At 35.2% G+C, this 13,143-nt stretch overlaps 1 protein-coding gene and 1 non-coding gene across 3 annotated transcripts in view; both read left to right on the forward strand.

Annotated features, from left to right (window-relative positions):
• LOC132783620 (protein sickie) overlaps positions 1 to 13,143 on the forward strand; it is a 213,243-nt gene that overhangs the window by 22,809 nt on the left and 177,291 nt on the right. The window lies entirely within an intron of this gene.
• Positions 1,269 to 1,463, forward strand: LOC132783778 (U2 spliceosomal RNA). Its single transcript, XR_009632194.1, has one exon. It is a non-coding gene; the product is annotated as a U2 spliceosomal RNA (small nuclear RNA).

The raw sequence follows: 13,143 nt of genomic DNA on the forward strand, positions 1-13,143 counted from the left end.
TGCTTAAAAAATGTAAAGTCCAATACTTGATTTTAACCAGAATAATATTATGTATTTATCTTATTTTGTGAACTATGTCTTAAAAGTAAATATCATGAATCAGATCATTAACGGAATTCTTTTTTCGATTAGTTTTTTACTTACAATATTTATTTCCGTCTTTTTTTGTTGCATCTTTTATTATCAATGCCCTAATCTTAAATTTTGCAGTTCGTTATTGCAATTTGACATAAGCTAGGTTTTGAGTTTGTACTATAGAATAATCTCTAGAGACGAAAAATTTATTTGAAATCAGAATTTATTTTTGCCCATAGTGAGGGTGTGAGGGTGCGGTTATTCACGATTATTTAATCAAAATTACCTTTAACAAAAGAAGGTGTTGTTAAAATTTGATTTTCGACTTGATGAAAAAAGAAAGTACCTAATTTGCGGTTTTTAAAATTTATTTGTATTTCTTGTCGCGATTATAATATATGTATATATTTACTACCTATTTTTGGAAATGTGTTAAATGTTATTTTTGGGTTAATAAAAGAAAAATAGTTTATTCAGGAATCTCGTATAGCGAGTCATACAGAAAATGTTTAAAATTATTATGATATACATATTTATATACATATGTATTGGTATTAATGAAAAATTCAACTTGGTTATTGCTTAAATACTTAATTAAAACTACAAGTTCTATACTAATATATGATATATGTCTTTCGAAACTATATAAAAAATATAGCGGACCTTGAACTCATCGTCATATTCAAGTGTCATATTGTCAACAATTTTATGATCCACAATTGACTTGCTCATTGTGTATAAAGTCTTGTTTTGCATCTGATAGAAATCGTAGTGGTGCCAGATTCCCAAAGATTCAATATTTTAATTGTCTCTATATGGAGGTGATCTGACTGGACTTGCATTCGAAAAGGAATTTTGACAAACAAGTGTATAAATAACAGTAACAAAACTGGCAATAAAAAAAACTGAAATAAATAAAGAATCGCTCTTTATTTATAAGTTTTTGACCCCTTTCCTAATCTACATATCGGCTTCACTTTAATAACGTAGATCTGATGCAGTAATATCAATTTAAATAAAATATGAATTTATTGTGGTTCCTGGTGGTGATGTGACTTTGTGAAATTAGGCCACTCTTAATAGAGCACCGAAAAGTAGGCACTGTTCTTTTTTATGTAACATTTTTCTTAAAATTCACAAGCTGTTATAACACTCATTTTATGGAGTGATGAGGGTAGAAAAAAATTTAAGTTATCGCTTCTCGGCCTCATGGCTAAGATCAAAGTGTAGTATCTGTTCTTATCAGCTTAACATCTGATAGTTTCTCCATTGGAGAACAACAAATGTTAAACTGATTTTTGGAATCAGACGGAGTGCTAGGAGCTTGCTCCACCTCTGTCACGGGTTGGCCCGGTATTGCAGTACCGCCGGGATTCGGCCCAACTAATTAATAAATACGCGTCCTAAATGTTTTTAATTCAAAACAAAAACAGCATAATATCCTTCTAATGTGTATTAAATTTGAACTCATGCTTTCGCATCTACATGAGAACGAATAATGGAGGTGTCAAGTTTATATTGTATCAACAAACAATGGCTTTGTCTTGAATTTGATATACTTAAATTAATTATTAATTATTAAGTAACTTAATACATACAGTTTATCATATGCAAAATGTTTACAATTATAAAGAGCACATCATATCTTGCACATATTTTTCAATTGGTATTTTTTATTTTTAAATGTTTGTTGAAAATTACAAGTCCGTCACTAACCTATCAAATAGTTTATGTATACCCAAAGCCGCTAATCCGCTATTTGAATTAGCTAAATCGATAGTATATCGGTAGAATTCTTTTGGTTTTTCGCTAAGTTTTTCGTAGGTTTTCTTCACCTCGTCTTTCATCTCTTGCAGAAAAGCGTTACGCTTATCGTCAAATGCCTTAAAGATAACTTCGAATTCACCGTTTGTCCAAGTATTGTACATATTTTTCTTTTCTATCCTTTCCTCTGATAAATACGTTTCATAACATTCCTCTAATAGTGACTTATAGGTATAATTGTAAGGCAGTTCTCGGGGAAGATGACGCTCCCATTCATTGGTAATCTCTTCTGCCCATTCAAGTGTCACGTTATCAGCAATTTTATAATCCACAAGTGACTTGACCATTTTGCGTCTATAACATATCTAGCCTGGCGGCGATAGTCCAATTTTTCAATAATCCAACTGTCTCAATATCTTCATCCGTTAATTGCGGTGATTCGTCGTCACTTGCTTTTGAGAAGGAATTCCGAAAATCAAGTGTATAAAGAACACTAATGAAACAGGCGGCAAGCAATAGACGCATCTTGTATCACACTTGTAAACAACTGAAATAAACAAACAATTGCTCATTATTTATACGTTTTTAACCTCTTGCCAAATCCACATATCGGCTTTCACATCAATGCCGTAGATCTGATGCAGTAATGCGTATAACATACTAATTATTTATTTCGAATTTAATTAAAATAAAGATTTATGGTGATCCCCGGTGATGATGTCACTTAAAATTAGATCACTCTTAACAGATGGCCGCAAAGTAGGCACTGCACTTTTTTCCGCTTACAGTACCGTCGTGATTTGGTCAACAATTTAAATAATACGCACTTAATGATTTTATTTACAATTTTATATGTATTTGTAAATTTGTTCTGAGTAACTCATAATTAAAAAGTAAGTTATAATAATAATAATAATAATCGATTACTAAATCTAGATAGATATTGCTTGCATTGATTATTGTTAGTTGTTCTACTAATTATCAAGTAATTTATCTGTAACTGCATATACCTGAAATGTTGTGTTCCACAATTTATTTTGTCTCTCGTGGCGAAATTCCAATCCTTTACAGTGTATAAGGAATATGACAGAACTTGCGTTCAATTTACGAGAAACTAAAGCCATAAATGAAAAATCGTTCCTTTTTATACGCATCGCACTTCTTGTCGAACACATTGATGAATGAATTATTCATCATTTGTTTAAACTTGCATGCAGAAAGTATGAAACTAGTTTGACCAGTCAGACTGTGACCGATATTTTGCAAAATAAAAACGAGTTAATTTTATCATGCTAATAAGAACACAATGAAAACAATTAAGACAGCTACAGTCGAGTATGCTCGACTGTGAGATATTCGCTACTCCTTTTAAATATAGACAAAACAGTGCAGCATAATTCTAAAAATATATCAAATAATATACCGCAAAATACTAGAATATACCAACGATCATATTTGGTATATCAATGAAGTTATACATTTAAAATATATCAAAGAAGTCAAAATATACCAGATTATCAGAAAAGCAGTGGTGATCACATTGCAATAGGCGTAATTTACCATACAAAAGTGTTTCTTAAATAAATTAACTTAATAATTTATATCCGATCACATCCAAATTCTCAGGAAGTTATTATTGTCTAGACTCTAAATTCAATATTACGCTTGTTATTCGATTTTTGTCGATTTGCGGGAGCAGATAGATGTGGGCGTAAAAATTTGAAACAAACTTGATCTGCATGCAAACGTAACAAATGATGTCAAAAATTATAGTTTTATTTGTCTTGGTATTCTTGGTATTCATACGGACGGACCCATCGTCTCGGCTGTTGTCACGCCATCTATGAAGTATTTTTTACAATGTGCGTCATCTGTTGTTTGAAGTAACATTCATGTTTGTGCGTGGTGTATGTTTTGGCTAAGCTTGCTTCTTTTCAAAAAAAGGCGGGATATTATGTTTTAGTTAAGCCTTGCTCCTTTCAGGCAAAAGATGGGATATGATTGATAGGACTTTATTTCCGAAAATAATATTGGGTATTTTAAGATCTAAAATATCCTAGTGCCATATCCCTCGATGGCAACCAGTATGACGTGGGAATATATTTTTGCAAAAATACTTTTATTTGGATATATCCTTTAAGGGTACTTTTAAAATGCTGACATTGGTTGCAAACCAAAATATGAAGGGAATTCATTAAGAACTGCTGACCTTACAAACAATTTTAATTGTAACTGCTAAATTCCCGACGAAACATTTTAAATTCAGTTTTGCATATTGGTGCTTTCCTAAAAAAAAATGGTTTAGAGACAAGGAATTTTAGTTGAGATTGTTTAATAAGAAGGAGTCTTTAATAACTATTGAATGTGTCCAAAACACTTTTATTAAGATAACCGACTGATTGATAAAGTAAAGAGTTAGATAATTTATATCACAACATTGTTTTCCTTTATACATGTTAAGCTATTATTTGATGATTTGAAGAATAACCCTAACAAAAAGTTTATTAACAAAAGTTTTGTGTAATATCAGGCGTACATCAATTAATAAAGTTATATAAAAGATTTTATAAACAATATTATCAGTAAAAGTGTCTCAACTGTCTGTATGGTTATTTGGCTTACTCTTTACTCCCTTTAACCGGCCCCTTTTCGTATTTTATTTCCGCATCTGCCTTCGCTACAAGTATCTTTGTATAGTATTGTTGTTTCTATCTTTGTTTTGCATAAATTTTCACTTTGGTTTTATCAAGCTTTTTAAGGGTGTAGGCGTGTGTGTGAGTGTGTTTCGAGAGAATAGGTGTGTATATATTTTGCCTTAATTTTCTGTTTTTTGTCCTTGTTCGCCTGAGATTGTTCTATTGAGATAACATTTTGTGTCGCCGTTTTTTAATCCTTTACCCAATGACTGCGACAACGATGGCGACCCTTGCCACAACCTGCCCCCGCTGCTGTCCTCTTATTTCTCTACCCCTCTGGTCCTGACCCTGGTTGACTGCATACACGCGACACGACGCGACGCCAAGCGACGGCTGCGTTGCGTTTGTGTTCGCGTTGGACATTTTATAGTTATTGCCGAAAATTCCCTCGATGGTTTTAGCAATTTCTGTGCCATTTACATTTTATTTTGTGCATGTGTCGCATCGCATGGAAATTGCGACTCTATTGTTTTATAGTCGCAACGGGGAGTCTCTCGGCTCTGTTATCAATGGACAAACATGATGTATAGCAAAGACTTGCTTTATGCAAACCAAATGAAAAAAGAAAACGAAATCAACTAAGAATACTCAAGTGGAAAGAGTATTCCACGAGGAGTGCAACAATGTAGGCAGACTTTAGTCTAACTCACCTTTTTATTCAGCAAAAATATTCGTATCAGTCAAAGTGTTTATAATTAACGAAGTGAATCATAACATGGTCGAGATGTTAATTGAAAATGTCTTAATTTTAGATTTACTGTTTATTATTCTTTATCAAAATATATTAAATAAGGCTTAATATATATGTTGAAAGTTACAAATTAGGCATTTTATTAAAACTAAATAATTTTTATTGTTATTCCACTTTCTTGTACATATGTACAAAGTATATATATCTGCTAATACTTTTGATCACCAATTTTAAAATAAAATAAAGCAAATGCCTTTCTTCATAGTTCGAATGTGTCTAGAAATTCAGTTATGATTGGTATGCAAGCTGAAAAGATTCATTTGGGAAATTTTTACCCGACAGGGGAAAGTCTGCTCTTGCCTCTGATTTCACCTATTACATTGTGACGTCATACGCCAACCTGTTAGAACTATGGCATTTCAAGGCCTTGCTGTCCCTGGAAACTACCCCAGAGGAAAATACCTTACGCTAAGGGGAAATTGTGAAAAGGACAACCCTCCGGCTAGTGCATTGAACCAAACCGGCAAAACGAAGGCTAAGGTCAATTGCAGTTGGTCGCTTCCAGTGAGCGAGAAATTTCCCAAAACTGTCAGAGAAGGAAATTTCCCAAAATGCCGCTGTTGAATGTTACTGCCGTGTGTCCTGGCAGTCAGTGCATGCTGGGCAACGATTGCGCGCGGTTCGTCCTTGCGGAGTAACGTTTAGAAAATTCGTAAGAAATTCCAACGCTTTTTAGTCGCGTAATTTTTCGTAATAGAACGAGTTACGTGTTGCAAGCTGGCCACCGACACAGAGACATTCTTTAACAACTGTGGATTAACTTAAAGAATGTGTCTCTTGTTGGACCAAAGTGTATAAAAAAAAAAACAAGAAACAGGCTAAGAAGTGAAGTAGTGCAAGTGAAGTGCTTAGATATTTTAACAACTAATTTGTAATGCATAACGACAAAAGGAAATCCCAACACTTTATGCATAAAAAATTAGCTGGCGGGCAAGTCGCCTAAAAGTATGCAAACACGTAACGCAAACAATGTGCGAAGGAGCGAATATATAAAAATATATAAAAAAAAAATACATAACCGAAACACAAATAATAAATGCTAAAACACACACACATGCTCCTTGACTGCCTAACACCATTGCATGTGTGTGTGTGTGTGTGTGAGGGAGTATGTGTGGAGTGTATCGTGGCACCGAGGCGAAATAATCATAACCACCGTACGACATTACAATGTCTGCCGCTTTCGACTGTGGCACCGACTTCCGTTTCCTGTTTTAATGTTTACGTTTTGCGGCTGGCGGCTTCCGACGTTATGTCGCCACCAAATACTAGTCCTGACCTCTCTCCTTGCTTGTATAGCTGTGTGTTTTTCTGTGGGGGAGATTTTTGAGCTAATGTAGTGGCATTTTAGGCGCAACGAAATAATAGATAATAAAATGTAATGTTGTCCTTTTGGCTTAGCCATACGCATACATACGCTTATGGGCCTTAAGATCCTTATGAAAGTCGTCTCGTTCGAGTCGTTTTTCCTGGTGCGTGCCGAACCTCGATTATTGCGCTTTTCGTTCCGTTTTCCTTGTTGTCGGTAATAAAAATCAGTCGGAAATCTTACCGAGCCTAAATGTAGGCAACAACAAGCCATCCTCTGCCTTAAATTAGATTAGATGATGTGCCATAATGAAGCTGTGCGGCAATATAAAGACGAGAACGAGCCAAAACTTGGGGTGAGAGTGTGAGTGCGATTGCGAGTGGGAGGATTCAGTTGGTTGTAGGAGTTGCTAAGGAGCAAAGGTTACGTTCTTGGAAAGTTGCGGATACTGAATGTTAAAGCTGTGGGCGCATTATTGACTGGCTATGATAAGCTTTGATTTATAAACATTTAATTGGGTGCAGTTAAATATAATGGATTTATTCATAGTTATATTGATTGTGCAGTATTTTTGGGAAATCGATGATGGAAGTCGAACACAAGGAATGTAGACGGACCAAAAGGAATGATAGTGTTTATACATAGTATATTGTTTATTCATGCATTTCACTAAATTAATTATAATACAGATGTTTAAAGTGCTATTGTAATAAATTAATATATTTCAACATTTATGAATGCACGATTCACAATATGTAGTGAAAGAAGACATAATTTTTCAAGATTGAAAAAAATAAACACAGCAATTTTAAATAGTCGATATTTTTGTACTTACATATATTCATTTACTGAAGCTTAGAATTATTTCCTAACTTGTAAGGGGAGCTCTTAGAGTTAATTTTGAATTTTTCTAACTTGAAGTAAATAAACACAACTATCACGAATCAATAATAGATAATAATAGATATTTGTGGATTAATTTATTCAAGACTAAAGGTATATCTGTATTTACCGATTCTATACATCCTTGAACGAAGAAAAAGCTAGGAAGTAGTCTGAGATAAATTTATCGTGTTTTCCCTGAAGTAGCTTTAAAAGTTCATAAGAGTATTCCGGTTGCATGGTCTTCGGTGTGTTTGCCATACTTATTATGCGGCAACTGTTGCCAGCGAGGTGCACAAGCTCAAACTGAAACTCAAACACAAACACAAAACGTGCTGCCTAATTTTAGGCGAACATACGAAAAAAGGAGAGGAGGTAAAACAACTTCTTCGGCTTTGCGACTCTCTGCTTCTTCTTTGTTTTTTTGGTACTACGTGTGAAAATTGCAAAAGCTGCTTAAAGTGAAGTGAAGAAATGCGCCAAATATGTTCCGCAAATTTGTTTTCAAGCATATAAATCAATTGCTAGAGGAACTCGCATTCATGAGTGCGTATTGACGGCAATTTTAGCAATTCAATTTTGCAGTTGTAACAATTAAAGCCCCTACGCTTGTCATGCTGCATGCGTGTTTCGTTCTGTGTCTTCACTTCCGGCACAACCGGAAGTACTCAAGCAAAAAGGACGAGCAAAAAAATAATACACGTAACGAAATGCTGTAAGGGAATAAGACAAACAAATCCAAAATAAACAAACGTTGTCTGCTCCTCTCTTACTCTCTCCCCACCCAAAAAAAAAAGAAAGCTGTATGTGATCCAAAAAGAAAGAGAGAAAAAAGAAGAAATGCTTACGAAGCGGAAATTAAGACCCACTCCAACGAGTGAGTCCCAAACAAAGCTGCCAACTTGGTAAACAAACACATGTCTGACTCATCCCAAGTCGTGGAGTGTGTGTGTGTGTATGTGTATGTGTGTAAACAAGCCCAAACATATCACATTTTAATCCGATGTAGTGGAAAATTGCACAAGAAAATGTTACACAATAAGAAAATTGTATTGTTTCCCCGAAAAGTTGACACCGTGAATTGATTGTGCGCCATTTCTCTCGCCTTCGCTTGGCTCCTCCTAAATGGATTAGAATCCATTGTAATAAGTTTAAATAGCAGCTGCTTAATTAAAAAGTTCTGGTACACCGTTTTGCCAGGAACTGTATCACCCTCTTTCTCTCTCTCTCTTTCGCTCTCTACCTGACGCATTCACATCCCAAAAAACAAATGTCTTTCGCGTTAATTTTAATAGTCCGTGAGATTGTGTTGAATTATGAGTTCAACACGTGACCATATGGCAGCTCCTATTCCCCCCCTCTTCCTCTTCCGACTCCTCTCTATCGCAGTGTCACGGTGAATTATGAAGCTACAAATACGAGCAGCTTGACAATGACTTCCTTAAGCTACTGTCCCCCAATGGCTGGGCATGGAGGCGACTTCAACTTTAAATTAGTGTAAATGGAATGCATAGCGCCTATAAATATGCAAAGCTTTTTTGTACTCTGTTGTGTTTCTTGAATAAATGTCCATTTCATTAATGAAGAAACAAGTGTAGCGCGTGTTTTGTCGACTAGCTAATGAACTACAAAGTTGAGTTAATTTTGACAAAGTTTAAGAAAGTATCTCAAATAATTTTATGAAATTATTGCAATTTATTCAAATATTTATTGCATATTATTATTATCTTATATTCATATTAGTTTGAATATTAAATTAGAGTGTATTAAACCGAGTCAAACATTCTTGACACCGGATAAGCAATGTTTTATGAGCAAATAAAAACATTAAATTGTTATAATATTAATAACATTTTTACTTGAAGATAATCCAGTAATATACAAAAGAGAATATTTTGTATTTTATTAATCGAAAGTTATTTTTAGGATCAGGACAATTCTGTTAAACATTTATTGCCATTTATTGAGATTGGACTCAAGCGTCTTAAAAATTGTATATTTATTTTCATTCTCTGCCAACTTTTTGTAATAACTGCCGCAAAGTGCGCAGATTTTGTTTTCCTAGGATGTCCTAGGATCCAAGACAAGGCGGAGGCAACTAATTTCCATATTTTCCCTGGGCAACTGCCCCTTATGTTTCGAGTCCTGCCTCTGCCCATAAATTGTCTATTGCTGTCATACTTTTAGGCGTTTAATAAATTTTATGACTCTGAACGTGTAAGCAAAGCTGCAGCCTCTGCCTGTTACCTCTTGTTTTCATACTTCTTCTTCTACGTTTTGCTTTCATTTTCTTTTTTTTTTTTTAATAACATTCGTTCGTTTATGTCCTCAACGTCGACGTCTTCGCCGCTGTCCTGGGGCAATACCAGCGTTTTTTTTTCCTGTTCTGCGAATTGCAAATGTGAGTATTTATGCGCTAGCTGGGTACAAGTTTGTCCTGTTCCCCCTTCTCTCTCTCTCTTTCTGCCTTTGCAACTCATTTTGCTGCTCCCCTCGAAGTGTGCAACAATCTTTTATATGAGTTTATTATGTATGCTTTTGCTTTTGCTTAAAACATACAATTTCCTCAAGCGATTTCCGTTTGCACTGATGAGTCTTATTAAATTCGAGGTACTCTTAAGGGATGGTAATAAATGTTCGGGGCGCTTTCTTTCTGTCTTCTCCCTTGATGCCCGCTGCTAGTTATAGAAAATTTGGTAGCCCGGATTGGGTCGTTAACTAACTAAAATATGACGCCTGCTTGCAAATTGCGCTTTAATTGAATTGCACATAGATTTCCTTTTGGATTGCAGACAAATTTTTGCTTTGCATACAACAAATAAAAAGAAGGCAACGTCAGAGTTTCCAAAGTTTCGTTGCATGCAACATTTTGACGCCTGCCTCTTCAACAAACAAAAAAAAAAAATGAAACTAAAAAAAGACCGCGGCATATTTGAAAAGACTTTGTTGAAAGTGTTTGAAACTGTCATACGCACGTAGTTTTTTCTTGCACTTTATGCCGCCATCTCTTTTCTTGATAGCCCGTCTCGTTCGCACTCGATTTCTACGACTACGACAACAGACTTTACCACTTTATTATACACTAACTTAACGCTATGGATATTGACTTTATTATGCATTTTAACAAAAAAATTTGATGGGTTTTGTAGAATTATTATTTTCAATTTATAAAAACTTTTCTAAAAATTGTTGTTTATTTCTTTTTGAACCTGGAATAGTTCTTAAGAAATTTATGAATTGTTTTTATATATTTTAAAAAGTTATATTTAATGCCTGTTTCAATATATTCTTAAACAATTTAATATTATTTAACCATTCTACATTTTAATTTCAATCTGTTGGAAGTCTCTTTGTAAAACCTTTTTAAGCTGTTTCGATTTCTTGTTATTTACTATTGATTTATTTTTATATTATGGATTAAGCTTATTAAAGTCTTGAGGTAGTGTAAGGAAACATTCGTCTAAACCTCTCTGTACACTGTTTGTCTTTTTGTTTGAGTGTCGTTTTTGGCGGGAGACACTGAAGTTGGAATCTTTAGGGGATGAGGGGGACGTTGTGAGCGTTGAGTGCCAAAAGAATAAAAGTAAAGAACTAACGCGTTGGCCAACATCGAATCAAAAGCATTTCTAACCAACTTTTGTGGCGAAGTTTGCGCAGGCGGCGCAAGGACTGAGATTGAGTGCAAATAAAATGATGTCATGAAGTGGCAGTAGCAAACAGAGTTGTAGCTTAAGTCGTTGTTAGCGCTGAAAGGAGGAGGAGGTCGCAAATGCATGCTCCACTTTATTTCAGCTATCAACTCGTAAAGTTTGCGGCTTGATGGCCGGCAGCCAAGCGGGGCAGTTACTTAACGAAGGCAAGCTGATGTGCTCCTGACGGTAAGATGAGGGGAGTGTGATTTTTCTACTCGAACTCACAGGCAACCGCAGCATGCGGCTTTCAAAAGTTGAAGCACTGCAATTACAATAACAAGAACAGCACGCAAAAGCATTGCACAAATCTTGACAAGTATTTTTTCTCGTTCATTCTTTTTGTCAACATTGCCATCGACTATTGCAGCAGCTACGTCTCGGTCTCTCTTTATCGACTTTCGACTGCTGCTTTGTGGCCATAGAAACCGAGAGTTGGCCCAAATGTATTTGGCCCCAATACGTAGTTAACCATCGACTTGCAGCAGCTGCAAGCACTGTAATTAGCTTGATTTGCAGATTTCGTTGGCCAAGCTGCTGCTGCTGCTGCTATCTTCTTTGCAATTCAATTAAAAATTAACATTTTAATTGCAAATTACTTTTATACTTTACGGCACCGAAGAGAAAACCCCGCAAAAAAAAAAGAAAGAAACCGAGCAAAGAAAAACCCCAGAAAACTTACCTGCCGGCAGCACATAATGAGGCAAGCAGCGCGTTGTGGCACTTCCATTTCCCATTTGCCATTTTCATTTTCAGGCCATTTAATTTGATCATGCGCCAACAATTATGCAACTTGTTGGGTTCACTGGCTCTCCAGCTGTGCGAGAACTTTCAGTTAGTTGTCGTAGCTCGCTTGTCCGATTCGCTTTTCAATTTGTTTTGCCCAATAAAACTTTTTCCATTTGCCGTGCTTCGAAATACCCGATTCGTTGTTGCATACTCTACGAACTGTTGCATAGAGAATGATTATTAAGGCATACTTATTTTGCTTGAATACTTTGTTCATCAATTGAAGAATAAAATGGAAATGTTGCTCAATTTTGGACAAATAAAATATCTCAAATATCTAAAGATTTTATTTTATTTGACTTTTAATTTATTTTATGTATGCTCGCCACAAAATTTGAAAATAAAGTTTTATAAAAATATTTTCAATATTTTCCTTCCACTATTTCATTTCATGGAGACTATCGATTTTATACGCAGAAGAAATTGTTGCATTCTTTTAGGTGAAATCAAATATGCCATGTTCGACACGTCTTTGAATAGTTGAATTCCTCATTGAACTCACACACCAGCAACATCCTTTCATATACTGAAATTCCGACACGATTTTTTGCAGTTTTATTGCATTTTATTGTGCATACTTCAGTGTTGTGATTGAGAATAAAGTTGCAAATAAATTTTAATAAATATTCTACTCGTATTTCATACAATGAAAGCAAATTCTTCGCAATTTTTCTCTTTAACAATTTATGTTTTTAAATCAGTTTTTAATTTCAATGTAGTTGGCATGTAATTTAAGAAGTTTTAGTTCAGGGCGACGATGTGCTTGCTCACTTCCTTCTGCAGCACTTCCTTTTGGGCTGTTAATTGCTTTTGTAGACAAATTATAAAGCGGTCGAGTGGCCGTGGCTGGTGCCGTTTGTGCATCACTCAAAAACAGACAAAACCACACCCTGGTCATGACCATGACTTTGCTCAAGGGCTGCCCCAGCCAACTCAAACTCGAAAACAACAACAGAACAACAAATAAAAATGAAAAACAAAAACAAAAATAGGAACACGAACAGAGAAAAAACAAATGGAAATAGAAAACTCTGGTCCGGTTGCCCAGTCGTCAGTTTTAATTTAACTTTGACATGCATCAGCTCAAAAATCCAATTACAAAACAAATGTACAAAGCGTGAGCCCTTTTTTTTATGCTTACCTCTTACGCTGAACTGGACCCAAAGCTAAACCCCATTAACGCCTGTG

The sequence above is a fragment of the Drosophila nasuta genome, chromosome 2L (genome assembly GCF_023558535.2).
Source record: "Drosophila nasuta strain 15112-1781.00 chromosome 2L, ASM2355853v1, whole genome shotgun sequence".
Classification (NCBI taxonomy): Eukaryota; Metazoa; Arthropoda; class Insecta; order Diptera; family Drosophilidae; genus Drosophila; species Drosophila nasuta.